This window comes from Lactuca virosa, chromosome 2 (assembly GCF_052849685.1).
Source record: "Lactuca virosa cultivar CGN04683 chromosome 2, Lactuca_virosa_CGN04683_v6, whole genome shotgun sequence".
In the NCBI taxonomy this organism is placed as follows: domain Eukaryota; kingdom Viridiplantae; phylum Streptophyta; class Magnoliopsida; order Asterales; family Asteraceae; genus Lactuca; species Lactuca virosa.
Genome location: NC_136427.1, coordinates 170,563,869 through 170,579,911, shown reverse-complemented (window position 1 = coordinate 170,579,911; position 16,043 = coordinate 170,563,869). Strand labels below are relative to the sequence as shown.

The following is a 16,043-nucleotide window of genomic DNA, read 5'->3' as shown; positions in this document are numbered from 1 at the left end:
TTGAAAGCAAGCCTAGGCTCTGATACCACTGATGAGTTTTGAGCATTCTAACACTCCTATGGTGTGCATGCAACCCTAGAAACCTTGGATCTATGTTTTCACTATTATACATGCAAATTTGATTTTTCCAAGGTTTCATCCTAACTAGCATATCATGGGGTATATGTAATACAAAAAAACTAGTAGAATGACATACCTTTATTGTAGCTTGGATTCCTTAAGACATTGTGAGCCTAGCACCCCAAGTGTGATGCCTCAAATGTTTCACACAACACCACAACTATTGGAATAACTTGAGAGAAGCACACTTCACCACAAAATCGGCTAGCCCTCCTTGTCTTATTCTTAGTGCCGATTTACTAGCCTATGGGGTCTTTATATAGTGTGTCACATGTAGGGTTACACCATGTAAACCCTAATGTGCATGGCTTTTCATTTCCTCCATGATCCATGGGTTTTAACCTTCATGGAGCATCCATGGAGCACCCTATGGGTTTTAGCCCAATCCAATGAACCATGGATCATAAGCCCACTATATAAGAATGAATGATTTACACAATCAATCCCCATATATTTAATTAGTCTCTTTTGATCACAAAATTAATTCCAAATTAATTCTTGATCAATACTAATTAAATAATATGATTCATTATTAATATATTAGAACTTATAATATATTAATAAATCATAAGTGTCATTTTCTCATTTTGTCTATCCAATTGTTACGATGCCATGCAACCCAAATGGACCATGCCGAGCAGGGTCAAGTACATACCAAATATAGTTATGGACTTAGACACCTTATCCAACAGTCATTTACTCTGAGATTATCTAAACCCATCAGCAAGTGACCTAACATCTCCTCTAAATAACAAAGTACTCCACACTCGAGTTCTGAATTAATAATACCGCCTTGACTTATCTTGATGCCCTTTACCAATAGAACCATTCCAAGTCACAATCAGAAGAGCTTGATTTATCATCAAAACTGAATCCATTCATTACCCTTGAACCCTTCGATCGATGCCCTCGGCATATAAATACCTCGATCCTCAACCCACGGAAACAAAAATTCTGCACAAAACACTCGCGATACCCGACTCGAGATCTTACCCAAAAACCAACCTGATACTCATCTCATAACCCAAGATCCATATATATGCACTTGCATTTCACCCAAGATCTTCTTATATCGAAAATCCTTGCTAGACCGAGATATAAAGGTTCCCAAACCAACGCTGAGGCTACCAGTCTCGTACCTGGTCCAAACACCAGGTTCCCAAGAGTCCAAACATCAAGGCTACCCAGCCTATAAACCTCTTTGCGTGACACACTGATCAGCACTTGATCCTGCGACTCAAGGTCCAAATCCTTGACCCAACGGTCTCGACCAAGTCCCACCTGTATTGCCAAAATCACACGGGCCTCGTCCACGTGTCCTACCCAACTATACCACTGAGCAGCCTCGCCCACGGGTCCCACCATTGTAGGGCTACACAGGCCCGACTCCGCCTCGGACCCCAATGGTCCTCAACCCATAACGGAAAAATACTCCTCGACAAACCTGACTGGCATGCCCAAGGCACGAACTGATTCCCCCATTACGCTCATGACCACTACCAACGATAGTCTACCTTGAACAGGTGAATGCTACGATCCCATCGCAATCTCACAACATTTCTAACCAACCATGGTTACCACCCATGGCCTTACCATATCCTACCATCACAACCCCATGCATCAAAAGCCGAAACTTGCATCCAACTACATCCAATCAGGTGTTCGGGTCATACCTCGAATTCCAAAGCCCTCAACCTGGACTCGACCACAAGTATGTTATGCATAACGAAAAAGACGCCAACCAGCGGTTGGAAGTTTCCTGAACTCCCACTTACACCACCTCAATATAAACGGCCACTTGGGCCGTCTTTCCTCCTGGACAAGATGTGAAACTTGCCCCAGTTCACACCCTTCATGCCTTCTGGAAAACCCGATCGATTCTCTCTTACTTGGATTCGACGAAGCTTTATCATCCCTTAAATCCGATGGGTTCCCAACCCATCAATCTCATGTAGCATGAACTGCCTACTACCTGCACTAAGAAATACTAACGTTCCATTGTTATCCAAACTCAATGATAGCCCATTTCCTGAAATCCTAAAGAATACTCTTGAAATCTTAACCAGTCCGATAATACAAATCAATTCCCATGATACCATACCAATTGCTTAGGTTCTTATGCTGGTAACTAAAAACCACAACCCTTGCCATGCACTGACGAATATCCACTCCAATTTCCATTCTCAAAAAAATTACTGAACTCTAGCCGACTACAACCCATGCAGATATAAAACTCCCCTGGCACTTCCGATGACCAACAACTCATGCATCTGACATCACCATCTTCCTGCTACCGCTCCTCTCTTAGCAACAGTAGTGCTTGAACCCACAAGTTCTTCTATAGACAACTGCTGATCTTACTGAAATAGAGGATAAAACCCTTGAACCCCGACCAAAGATCTTCCAAACCACACCTCTGAATTGATCCCGACAAGGCCAGGATAAACAACAAGCACACTGAAACCCACTCGACAAGATACGACCCTCTGAAGATTCATCGGAGACTCTCGGCATGTAAAATGGCATATCACAATCCTTGGAAATATAATCCAGGTAGTAGCAGGTAACCCTCCCAATATATATCTTACCCAAACCCAGCAAGATTCCAGTGCGATACAAATTCCCGATAACAACCCATAAATGAACAGAAGGTGACATTCCCGCAAAAGCACCTAAAGGAATCCCAACTCCTCCTCCTGAGGAAATGGTATAAAACTCCCCCTGATCCCAACTAGCAAGAGCTAACAATAGGACCCTCCTTCCTGAAGGATTTTAAGGATCCACCAGCTTCGTGCTCCAGATGAGCCCCCAACTGCCTTACCACAATCCCGTCCCGAAAGTCCCCGAGATGACCATCAAAGAACTCCAAAATCACTTCTTTGGCTGAATTCCAAGACCTCCGAGGTCCATTAAAAAATACCACGAGTAATACCCCCGACCTCGAATTGATCGACTCAGTACCTGCTCCTAAGTTGGAACCAGACTCCGAATCCTATTCCTCGATGTTCATCACCATACCGAAACGACATGAAAAAGATCCGATTATACCCAAGAATCCTCATCCCACAGGCTTCTTAGTTTTTCCAAGACTCTCCCCGATTCAAGTATGGATCCTGAGCTATTAGTAGTACGGGTCCAATACTACCTTCAACACCTACCCATACTTTCCTCAAGAATCATCCCTAATCCTCTAAGTCACCTTCTCAAATCCATACACCAAACACTCGCTACCCGCACAACAAAACCCACCGAGGCAATCTCTAGGCTTCCCTAGGTTCCGACCTCACCCTGCCATCAGTTGCTGAAGAGCTCCACATAATGCCAGTTACCCACCTCATGAATACAATCACATGCAACAAAGCTTAGATAATCCTTCGAGTAACAGACTCATCCCTACAACGGTTGGACTCAAACAAGAGCTGCGCAATAGGGTCAAATCTGTCACTCTGAGATTATTCAACCCTTGTCACATGTGACTTCACATATTCACTTGGTAGTTAACTCCTATCACCTAAGAGTTCCACAAAGCACCAAGCAAGCAGTATTCGGGTAGCAGCACTCCCATCCCACACACACTACAACTCATACTAGGAGCTCTCACTCCCGCTGCTGATTTCCTTATACATACAAATCATACCCAAACAAACATCCCATGCTTCCTAGGCTACCAGTCATCACATATCAGACCAACCTATCACTGTCTAATCAGAGCTAGCCTGCAAGTCTACAAGATCATACAATATGCATACAAAGGCATGTCTCCTAGTATTCTAGCATGAAAAAACTGAGCAGATCCTTAGCCCGAACTAGCATGTGATTCCATAGATTCACCGATCAAAGCATAAGAGATAACATGTATGGGTATTTTGGGAAAACTTACTTGAGCTCGGTCAATTGCATGCACCACACCCTTTCTTGTATTAGAAAAATCCTTTCTAAAAATACATTTCTTTTTGAAAAAACCTTACCAAATCCTCAATTTGAGTTCACACACCCTAGGGTATGTTCGAATCCCTCAAACCAATGCTCTGATACCAACTTGTAATGGCCCCAAAATAATAACATAAAATTTCGTTCTCAAATTTATAAGTCGTAATACGTATCATTTCCATAAAACCATGGTTATCAAGATTTATTAAAACATCATCGCATCAGAGTAAATCACAAAATGAGGAAATATATAGTGTGTGCCCTGCAGTTAACCCGAGCCCTTCCATTTGAAAACCGAAGTACCTGAAACATAAACTGGAAACCGTAAGCACAAAGCTTAGTGAGTTCCCCATGATAACACATACCACACACAAAAATCACATACTGGGCTCCACCCCACCATCAGGCCTCGCCCGGTCTCAAATCCCACTCGTCCTTGGGCCCCGCCGGTCATCGAGCCCCACCCGTCATCGAGCCCCGCTCAGACTACAAATCTGTTATTCTCAGGCCTCGCCTGTCACAGTGCCTCACCCGCTATACACATATAATATATCACATAATCATGCTAACACATAAAATGATCATAAACACTAGCATATGTTGAAGTCATCGGGCCTCGCCCAGCATCGAGCTCCGCCCGGTACACATACATAACCATATAACCATGTAATCATATAAATAGATAACCATACTAACACATGCAATAATCACAAAGACTATAGCATACTCGGTAAGCATAATATCAGACTAATAACTAGTATACAATCGGGCCTCACTCGGTAAGCATAATATCAGACTAATAACTAGTATACAATCTACTCATCAGGCCCTGCCTGGCATCGGGCCTTTTCGGTAAGCATACCATCACACAACACAAGAAAGAGTCACGCAGACATCTAGCATTCTAACATATAAATCATAGGCTGGAATTGGTGCCTTCGACCCATTAAACCTAGTGAGGTCACCTCGCACTGCCGAAACACACAGACGATCCCAGGCTGCTAGCTGACAGATTCTCGACCTGTCAATATCAAAACAACATCCAATTACCAACTGGGTTCCATACCATAACCATAAATTCACACATAGGGTAAAAAGACCATTTTACCCTTAATCCAGCTTGGCCCAAGACCAAGACCTGATTCATAACCTGAAACGCCAAAAAGTCAAATAACCAACCAAGGCCCAATTATGGCCCAATTTTCCCAATTAGGCCCAAACCCCTTTCATGGGCTTTACCCTAAATCCCATCCAATTTTCCTAGTCCATACACTTGTTCTCAGATGGCCCATCAAGAACCCAAACACCTAAGCCCAAAAGAAAGGCCCAACTCGAAGCCCAAACACGATTATGGTTTTCACATAAAATGACAATTAGGGTTATGTAAGAACACTTAACCCATTAAGGACTTAATCCATTAAGTCCATCACTCTAATAGACCAATCATACAATATGGTCGAGCATAATTCATAATTCCAATCTAGCGGTCCAAAACGCAGGTCCCGGCAAATCCCAAACCAAAGTCTCAAAGATTAGGGTTTTTTAAACCCTAATTAGGGTTTCCAAACCAAGAACATGCTAACTACGTCCAAGGTTAAGTTTTTAGGTTGATTAGAGTTTACTAGGCCGGGCACCACCCACTGCCACCTCCGGTAGTGGTGGTCGACGGTGGCTCACGATGACAGCCACCACCTCGTGGCGGTGGTGGTGGTTTCCGAGTCAAAATCCAGCAACAAGCACCCAATACATTATTTTATGCAGAAAAGCACATACACACATTAATACATGCACACAACCACCCAACACGACGGCTGGTGGCGGCAGTAAGGTGACAGTCACCACCTCACGGTGGTGGTGGTGGGTTTTTCTTTGGTTTTTCGGCCAAAAATGTCCATACAACATGCCCTCATTAAAAACACGCACACACACACACCAATATACATACACACAGCTACCCACACACGGTGGCTGATGATGGCAAAAAAGTAGAAATAGCGGCAGCCACCATGGTGGTCCTCTTGTTTTTTGGCCAACAACACATGCCAAATGCACTGAAAAACACACACACGAGCGAAAACACCACCACGCAGCTGCACTTCAATCTTGGAGGAGGGCGAAGGAGGAGGGATGGTGAATGGAGCGGTATAACAAAACAGCGGTAGCGGCGGTGCCAACAGACGGCACCAGCGACGGCAAAGCTATCGATCAGTGATGACAGTGGCGTGGCAGATGGCGAATCGGAGGGAAAAGGCGTTGCGTGACCAAGAATGACAGCAGCGGTAGCCACGACATGTTCTTCGGCGGTTTTTGTCTTCGTCGGCAGCGGTGCAGCGACGGCTTCCGATTTCAACAATGGAGGGGCGACGGCTGGAGAATAATGGGTGATAAGGTGGTGGCTGAAGAAGTGAAGTAGGGTTAGGGTTTGAATGAGAGGAGTGACGGGTTTATGCCCGTCCATTTGCAGACTTAACCCATAATTACACTTCTAGTCCCTCCCTCTTAATTCTTTTCAACTTAAATCCATAATTTACAAAACAGCCCTCAACCTTCAGAATTTATCACAATTCAAGTCCAAAAGTTACAACTTAACCCTCAATATTCACAAATATAACTTTTAACACCTCGATGCATACACCCCACTAATTAATACGACTTAGGGCTAAAATACAATATAAAAAAACACGTCTCGGGGTTTTAGGGTTTATTATTTATTTACTTATTTTATTTAATTTCAAACGGAATGTTACAATAAGCGGAAAAATCGACGTGTTGTGCTCTAAAGCTTGAAAATCCTAATTGAAATGTCGATTCCGATAATGTACATGGGTGTACGTATGTATATATTACCTATAATTTGGTAAATATATGGTAATTGATCTACTATATAGTTGTGAGAAAAATAAAGCGGAAAAAATGATGTATAGTAATCGAAAACTTGAAAGTTATAATTGTTCCGTTGGAAATCCGTTGGTAATTACCAACGGATTAGCGACGGATTGTCATAATCCGTTGCTAATTACCGACAGATTTCCGATGGAATAGTTTTAACTTTCAAGTTTTCGAACACCATACCTCGCTTTTTCCACTTTTTTTTCTCAGACATATATTATATGTTTAACAATTTATCGCTAATTTACACATATGTACACCTGTGTGCACCATCGGAATCAACATTTCAATTATAATTTTCTAGTTTTTAAGCACAACACGTCAATTTTTTCGCTTTATTTTTCTCACGCATTTATTATACATCAATTAATACACATTAACAAGTTATAGACAATTGTAATTACTTATTATTATTATTATTATTATTATTAATTATTATTATTATTATTATTTTATATATATATATATATATATATATTATGGAAATTGTTTCTTATGAATAGTGAACTTCCATAATTTTTGTCTATTTTAGTCCCTGGACTTTATGTTGTTTTTTTGGCAGAATTGGTCCCTCTACTTTGGCAACTTTGGTCCTCATTTTTTAGCCATTTTGACACTTTTGGTCCTTGTAATCGATATTTTTACATTTTTTAGGAACCTTTTAATATTTAAAGTTTGGCCACAAAACTTTAACGGTTTGACAACTTTGATCCCTTTTCTATTTAGGAACCTTTTAATATTTAAAGTTTGGCCACAAAACTTTAACGGTTTGACAACTTTGGTCCTCATTTTTTAGCCATTTTGATACTTTTGGTCCTTGTAATCGATATTTTTACATTTTTTAGGAACCTTTTAATATTTAAAGTTTGGCCACAAAACTTTAACGGTTTGACAACTTTGATTCCTTTTCTATTTAGAAACCTTTTAATATTTAAAGTTTGGCCACAAAACTTTAACGGTTTGACAACTTTGGTCCTCATTTTTTAGCCATTTTGACACTTTTGATCCTTATAATCGATATTTTTACATTTTTTAGGAACCTTTTAATATTTAAAAGTTTGGCCACAAAACTTTAACGGTTTGACAACTTTGATCCCTTTTCTATTTAGGAACCTTTTAATATTTAAAGTTTGGCCACAAAACTTTAACGGTTCGACAACTTTGATCCATTTTCTAAAAACTTGCTAATTCCTACCGCTTTAATTCTTTAGCCATTTTGACACTTCTGGTCCTTGCAGTCAAAACTTTTACATTTTTTTCATATTTTTGGCAGAATTGGTCCCTCTACTTTGGCAACTTTGGTCCTCATTTTTTAGCCATTTTGACACTTTTGGTCCTTGTAATCGATATTTTTACATTTTATAGGAACCTTTTAATATTTAAAGTTTGGCCACAAAACTTTAACGGTTTGACAACTTTGATCCCTTTTCTATTTAGGAACCTTTTAATATTTAAAGTTTGGCCACAAAACTTGAACGGTTCGACAACTTTGATCCATTTTCTAAAAACTTGCTAATTCCTACCGCTTTAATTCTTTAGCCATTTTGACACTTCTGGTCCTTGTAGTCAAAACTTTTACATTTTTTTCATAAAAACATGAACAAAACGGTCCGGGGCAAAGCCCGGGCATGTCATCATTGCACTTTCTACGTCTGTCATATTTATCGATTCGGAAACAATATTGAAAGCTTCTGGCCCCCGCGTAGCGGGGGTAACCTTTCTAGTTATTATTATTATTATTTATTAATGCCAATAGTTATGATAAATAGTAATTTATATACTAATTAAAGCACAATGTTCTTATGAACAGTGTATGTGGTAAAAAGAATTTACACCTTTTTTACTGTTATCTGTGTTCGTTTTTTTTTATTTATTATTTTTTTTACTGCTTTTGCTTAAAATATCTTCCCCATCGACCAGTTACTTTACGCCTCGTTCCCTGGTTTAACGAAAGAAAAGAAGAGAAGAGAAAAAAAAGTCACGAGAGAAAAGAAGAGAACGGAAAGGAAAACAAAATTTTCTTTTGTGTTCCTGAGTTGGAGAGAAGCGGAATGAAAATAAATCATTTTGTTCTTTCTTTCCAAATCCTCTCAAATTGGAAGGAAAATTAGGAGGGAAAGTAATTATCCCATTTCCCTTCACTTCCTTCTAATTCCCTCCTTTAATCAAACTCGGAACACCAATTTCATTTATTTTCTTTATCATTTCCACCCATTTCTTTTTCCACCCATTTCTTTTTCCTTTCTCTACTTGAACTCGGGAACAGGGTCTTAATCCTCCGTCGAACCACCGCCTCAAGTACCTCGATAACCAATATTCTCTCAAATCCCTTTTCATCTTTCTTTAGAGCTCGATCGATCGACATGGCCTCGACGGAAAAAATGAGAGCGTGCCCACCGGAAAAGGTAGCGGTCGTAGGAAAGGACTGCCGAAGATACAAACGCAGAAGAGACAGAACACGATTTGTCTCGCTTTTCAATCTCTCATTTGCTGCGTAATCTGCTTTAACCAAAGAGACGCTCCATCGTCAATGACGGCGTGTTGATTCCTCGGTGTATCCGACTCTCCATTGTTCTCTCTCACCGTTACCGTCGACTTTACCTCAAGTGTTTTCGAGTTGTTGAGTTCGGCTTCCACAAATACGCTCTGCGTTGTCTCTTTGCTCCTACTAACAGTTTGAACTAAGGTATTGTTACAGTTCTATTTTCTCCTCTGTCCACAGGGTCGTATTCTCCAATTTGCAATGAACACGAAGGCACAATCCGATTTGGGTATAACCACAGCCTATATGAACCCTAATTTTTTATTTTCGTTATCTTACCCCTACTTGCTTCTATGTTCTTGATTTTGGAGTCGACCAAGACCAACCCTACCAGAAGAGTCGGTATTGGATTTGATTTTGGGTGTTGAAGGCTTAATTTGGGGTTTTTCAACACATGTCTTAAACATAAGCAGATGGAAACCTGTCTTTGGACAAAAGAGGTAAACTTTGAACATTTGTTTCATTAATCTTATAGTTTTTATGATTTATACAATTTCATTATGTTCTATGTTCGAAATCACCCCGGTTAGTTCATTTGGATGATAATTAAAAAAAATATGTTTTCATATGCTTTTATTTGAGCTAATAACATAGTTAAGTAAATATCATGACTAATAACGAAATTCGATTCTGTTCACATCTTCCACCGTATTGTAATCTGAAAATTAGCTTCTTTTTATTATGCGTTAATTGGATTTCTTGTACCAAAACACCCTTATCTTTTGGATTGGACTAGAGCACCAGCAACTATTGGTTAAAATGATGATTTGTTCTTTGTAATATTGAAGGGTAATCTTGACATTTAATATGGTTGGTTATGACTGTTAAATTTTGTTATCAGTTAGTAGTTATATAAGTCACTTATATGGTGGTTAAAGGTAGTTATAGCGGTTAGAATTAATTGTCATCTTGAAGGGTTGTGATGGTTGGAGGTTGCCTATATATATATATATATATATATATATATATATATATGTATAAGATTTATGTAATTAGTGTCTAAGTTAATAAAAAATGTGTATGTTCCTATGTTAACAAAAATCTCGGCCTACACACATATCACAGAAGAGTGTTCATGTCCTTTTATGATTGTTAACTCCAACATGCATAAAAGCAGTTGCAATCGGAAAAGTTATTGAATTTGGTGCATGATGAACTTTATGAGAAGTAAACTTCAATAATATATCAACTAATACATATACATTAAGGATGAGAGTATGAAATATATTTTGTATTGATTTTGATTTGTTAATTTTGGCTGCAGTAGCTCAAAATGGTAAGGTACTCCTATCCTGAATAATTGATTAACATTCCAATTTTATGTCCTTTTCTTTTATATATTGCATTTTATAATAACTTTTTTCTTTTATATTGAAATAGCTATTGAGTGGACTCTCTTTGCTTGCTTCTGGACAAATGCACGGATCTGTAGCACCACTTCTCAACTCATGGTAAGAAGGATGTAAGCATGGATCTGTTGTTAGTGGTGGACAGGTAGAAAAAAAAATATAATTTTTAAAATCAACTATGATTTTATTAATATTTACTACAAAAAAAATGATTACTATGTAAAATATTCAATATTTCAGACAGTATGAGAAGATATTAAATTTTGTTCAAACAACCGATTTTGGTCCTTATTTCAAACTACTAGGGACCAAAAACTGAAAAATATTTCAATTATTGGCTAATGATTAATCCATTGTAGCAATATCTCATTTTGATCTAATCGTTGTAAGGCCAGCCCCCGTGCTTGGATGGCATTCATCTTTTATTACTTTTATTATTATCAATTTATAATGTTGTACTTACATTAATGCTATAAATGGTACTTACTACTTAGTACACTTACTTTATTGAACAAAAAAAGACAATTTGGCCCGGTGATATGAACTTTTACCATTTACACAGGTTACACATTATTTAGGGGTGAAAATTATGTCTTTTGGGGTGGTCGTGAGGGTTATCAAACTCTTATCAGTGCTGATATGGAGAGAAGGCTTGACCATATGGTAAATTTTTCATAAAAAAAAAATAAAAAACAATCCAATAACTATTTAATAATAGTTAAAAAATAGATATAATTATATTTTATTTGCAGACATGGTTTTTTGAAGCTGCATTAGCCTATAAAAAGAAGATTGGATTCATTGGTAATTATTATAAATACAAAAGATTTATTGTTAAAAAACTATAAAAAAGAAAGAAATTATAATAACTATAGTTATTTATATGTATGTTAGTTTTTGTTTCTCTTTTGCTTTAGGAACCCTTATTGAGCCCAAGTCTCAAGAACCCACAAAGCACCAGTATGATATTATCTCTTTTTTTTATAAGAAATTAATAAGTTTATTTATTTATTTTCAATTGTTCTCATGCATTCATATATTAATCTTAGTAGGTGTGGTTGGGATGCTGTCACATCTACTAAATTTTAAGGAAGTATCGCCTTATAGGTAATCCTTTCAATTTTTATTTTATCTAGGATCATACATTTATATGAAAGAAAATGTTAAAAACTTAAAATTGATTTTAATGACTTGCAAGAGTTTATAGATTGTAGCTAAAAACATTGTATTATGAAAAGAAATACATGTAGCACTTTCTTTTTTAAATCTTTCGATCTCCCATCTGTGCAAAATGACGAAAATGCCCTCAGGCCTCATCGTCTTCATTATGACCGAAACTAACCTAAATGGTAAAAATGCTTTCTGTTTATCCCATGGTTTAAGTGGTCCTTTTTTTATATTACTAAACTAATATCATCATATTAATTTCTTTTTATTGCAGAAAATTGGTGCAGACCCGTTAAAATATACCAACAGATCCTAAAAGTCATCGCAGACGACGGATGAATATAAGAGATTTTACTTTATTCGAGTATTTTATTTTTATTTTTTTGTATTAAAATTGCATTTTATGCTTTTGCTATGTAATTCACATCTAACCCATGCAAAGCATGGGCACCTACACTAGTTAATAATAATAACAAGAATATTTTAATTAAAAAAGTAAATATTAAGTTAACTACTAATTTTAATAATAGTAAATAAACTCTTTTTATAATAATACTAATAAAAAGATTGATTTATTTTATAAAAGTCTTTTGTTTGTGATTGTGTTTATTGATTAATAATACTAATAGTATAATAATTAGATGAGTTGAATTATTTGGTTAATAATTATAATATTTTAATTATAAAAGCTATTAGGTATTTAATTATTAATATTAATAATAATAATTGAGTAATTTTTATAATAATACTAATTAAAAAAATAATTTTTTTTTAAAATAACATTATGTTGGTAATTCATTATTTTCTTATTAATTATAAGTAATAACAAAAGTACTTATAGTATAATAATTAGAAAGCTGAATTATTTGGTAAATATATATACTATTTTAATTATAAAAATAAAGAATTATTTAATTACTAATTCTATTTTAATTATAAAAATAAAAAATTATTTAATTACTAATTCTAATAATAATAATTCAATTATTTTTAGAATATTACCAACAAAGAAAGTTTATTTACTTACTAGAAAAGCATTTACGTCGGAAATCCGTTGGTGATTACCAACGGATATCCTAAGTCTAAAATTACTTTTACAATCCGTCGGTATTTACTGACGGATTTCCAATAGAAATTATTTCCGTCGCTATTGTGTCAGTATCCCATCACTAAAATTAGGGTTCATATTTTTGTCATAATACCGGTGGAATTCTGTCACTAATTTCCGATGATAAAATTCCGTCACTATTTTCCATAGGAATTCACCCAGTTTTCTAGTAGTGTAATAGTGAGTCCTTTATTCAACGGCTCCCTTCTTTGACACCCTAAAATTTTGACATATTTCCTATCATTCATTATTATATATATATATATATATATATATATATATATATATATATATATATATTAAAGTTATGGAAGAAAACAATAATGAAGTTGACATACTTTGTCCAGGTTTGGTCCCTTGATTTATATATCCGGTCCCTGTACTTCTTTAATTAATTTATTCATGTTCTTTTGTTTGTGTTCCATTCAACTTCCCATTTTTTTGGCAGAATTGGTCCCTGTATTATTGTTGGAAGTTAGGAATACTAAATTTGGATGTTTTTTTGACAACTTTGCTTATTATTCTTTACCCATTTTGACACTTTTGGTCCTTGCAATCAATATTTTTACACTTTTTTGGAACCTTTTAATATTTAAAGTTTGGCCACAAAACTTTAACGGGTTGACAACTTTGATCCATTTTCTAAAAAATTGCTAATTCCTACCCCTTTAATTCTTTAGCCATTTTCACACTTCTGGTCCTTGCAGTCAAAACTTTTACATTTTTTGTCCGGGGCAAATCCCGGACTTTTCATCCTTGCACTTTCTATGTCTGTCATATTTATCAATTCGGAAACAACATTGAAAGCTTCTGGCCCCCGCGTAGTGGGGGTAACCTTTCTAGTTTGTCATCAAGTCTTTTAATAATTTCTCTTTTCTATTAGTTACTATTAATTATTATCATTCATTTATCATCAATTTATAATCAAGTATTTTAATAATTTTTCTTTTCTATTAGTTACTATTAATTATAATTATTTAGAGTAAATTACATGAATGGTCCCTATGGTTTGGTGTAATTTGCGCATTTGGTCCCTAACTTTTTTTTTCTAACTCGGACCGTCCCTATGGTTTAATTTTATTGCATTGTTGGTCCCTGATGGACTTAAAATGACCAATATACCCTTACTTATTATTTTATTTTTTTTTTATTTTTTTAACTGATTAAAAGAAATTGTTTAATATGTATGGGTCCCACCCAAAATCCCTTCGTCCTTCTGTTGAATCTGTAGGCTTATTCATCTACCTTCTTCTTCGCTCAAATCTCACCTAATAACACCAAACCAGATTCTCTCATCTCTTTTCCTCTCTCAACTACGACGAAGTCAGACCACCATCATCTACCAAATACCTAACAACGTCATCATCGCTGTTGAAAAAATAATATAAAGATCGATAGATTCTGTAATAGTAATGTGAGTTAAATAACACAAACAATGATGAAAGATGTGCCAAATGCTTGGATTAACAAAGCTCTAGAAGAGTTCAATGTGAACTTCTCTGTAAGAGCTAGGTATGGATATACAATTGATAAACCCTAAATGATACATGCATGCAATATATTGTCTAGACGGTTACGAACTAAACATGAGAATGGACAGGACCATCTTGATAAAAAAATAAGCCTATACTATACACAATTTGACACAACATTATAAGCCCAACAATCTCCCCCTTTGTGTCAAATAAAGAAAGGAGATTCTTCTATTGATGTTGTCTTCTCTGCACCTTGAATAGCTTTGGCATCAAATTCAGAATGGTGTTTCTAACTGCAATGTACCACCTGATCATAACGGAAAAGCATTTCTGATCAGCGGCATTGTTTGTTTTGACAGCTTCAGTCAGTCCCATGATGTAAGTCAGAGATGAAGTAGAGTGCAAGTGTTTGTCTAGCAAGAAAAACATACACTTCTGAACCTTTTGATCAGTCCTCCTTTGATATAACACACTCCAATTTTCCTTTTGGATCTTGCCTAGCTTCATCTTGCTGAGATTCTTTGATTCCCCTTTAGGATTCGAAGTTGGCTTCTTGTTCAGAACCATTGCAATTTCCACGTCCATCTTTGCGAACTCATGGATGTAACACACAAGCATCATCTTTAGATGAGCTCAGATAGGCTCGTACTTTTGTTCATCCTTTAACAAGATCAGAAACAAACAAATCCAATCACGTAGATTCATGCATGGCAAATTAGCAAGTGAAAAATGATCTTCAACATGTTTTGTTCCTCGGAACCCTTTGAATTTGACATTTATGAAATGTTCAGTCGCAACAGGAGCATATACCTTCACAACAACAATCTTCTACAAACTCCAAGATTGATATTGAGGCTTTCCATACTTGAGATAGAAAGTGAATAGCTTATTATTCACATCATAATCCGAGAGTGGTGCCTTCTCAATCTTTTCAAATCACCAAAATAGAAAAGCCCTAGGAGTGATTGGAAATTCGAGTTGAGAATCAGCAGTGTTATCCAATTCAAGTGATACCGAAGGCTCTAACCAGCGGATGATCGGATCTTCAACAACCTCCTTTTGAATTCTTTTTAATGACCACAAAGGAAATAGCAATATCTGAGTTTCTTGAGTGACTTTTGCAACTCTAACTTCAGCCTCGTTTTCTTCTAACTCTTTTCGAAGATCCATAATATCATCAAGCTCCTTTTCTCGTTTTTTTCTGACAAGTTTTTCACCTTCAGAGAGCTCTTCTTCTTCTTCTTCATCATCATCAAACATAACTTTCTCTTTACCTTTGGATTCAGAAGCTTCATTATCATTCTGATCCTTGGAATTCAGATTCAGTTTTTGTTCATTTCCTTAGAAGGTTCACCAGTCTTTTTCTTAGGTTGTTCTTTATTATCTCCCCTTGTTTCGGAAGAACTACACGTTCCAAAACACCTTAAATTTTGTTCAGCATAGCGAAGAATGGCTTGAGCTTG

At 36.5% G+C, this 16,043-nt stretch overlaps 1 long non-coding RNA gene across 7 annotated transcripts; it reads left to right on the top strand.

Moving 5' to 3' along the window:
* The first annotated feature begins 9,167 nt into the window (after positions 1 to 9,167).
* Positions 9,168 to 12,497, top strand: LOC145159720 (uncharacterized). Of its 7 annotated transcripts, none has more exons than XR_013737876.1 (7): positions 9,168 to 9,921; positions 10,862 to 10,932; positions 11,393 to 11,493; positions 11,583 to 11,634; positions 11,748 to 11,790; positions 11,883 to 12,179; positions 12,272 to 12,497. It is a non-coding gene; the product is annotated as an uncharacterized LOC145159720 (long non-coding RNA). The 7 variants fall into 7 exon arrangements; XR_013737880.1 differs by having other exon boundaries at positions 9,169 to 9,921; positions 11,883 to 11,937; XR_013737878.1 differs by having other exon boundaries at positions 9,170 to 9,625; positions 9,793 to 9,921; positions 11,883 to 12,497.
* The last annotated feature ends 3,546 nt before the right edge of the window (positions 12,498 to 16,043 follow it).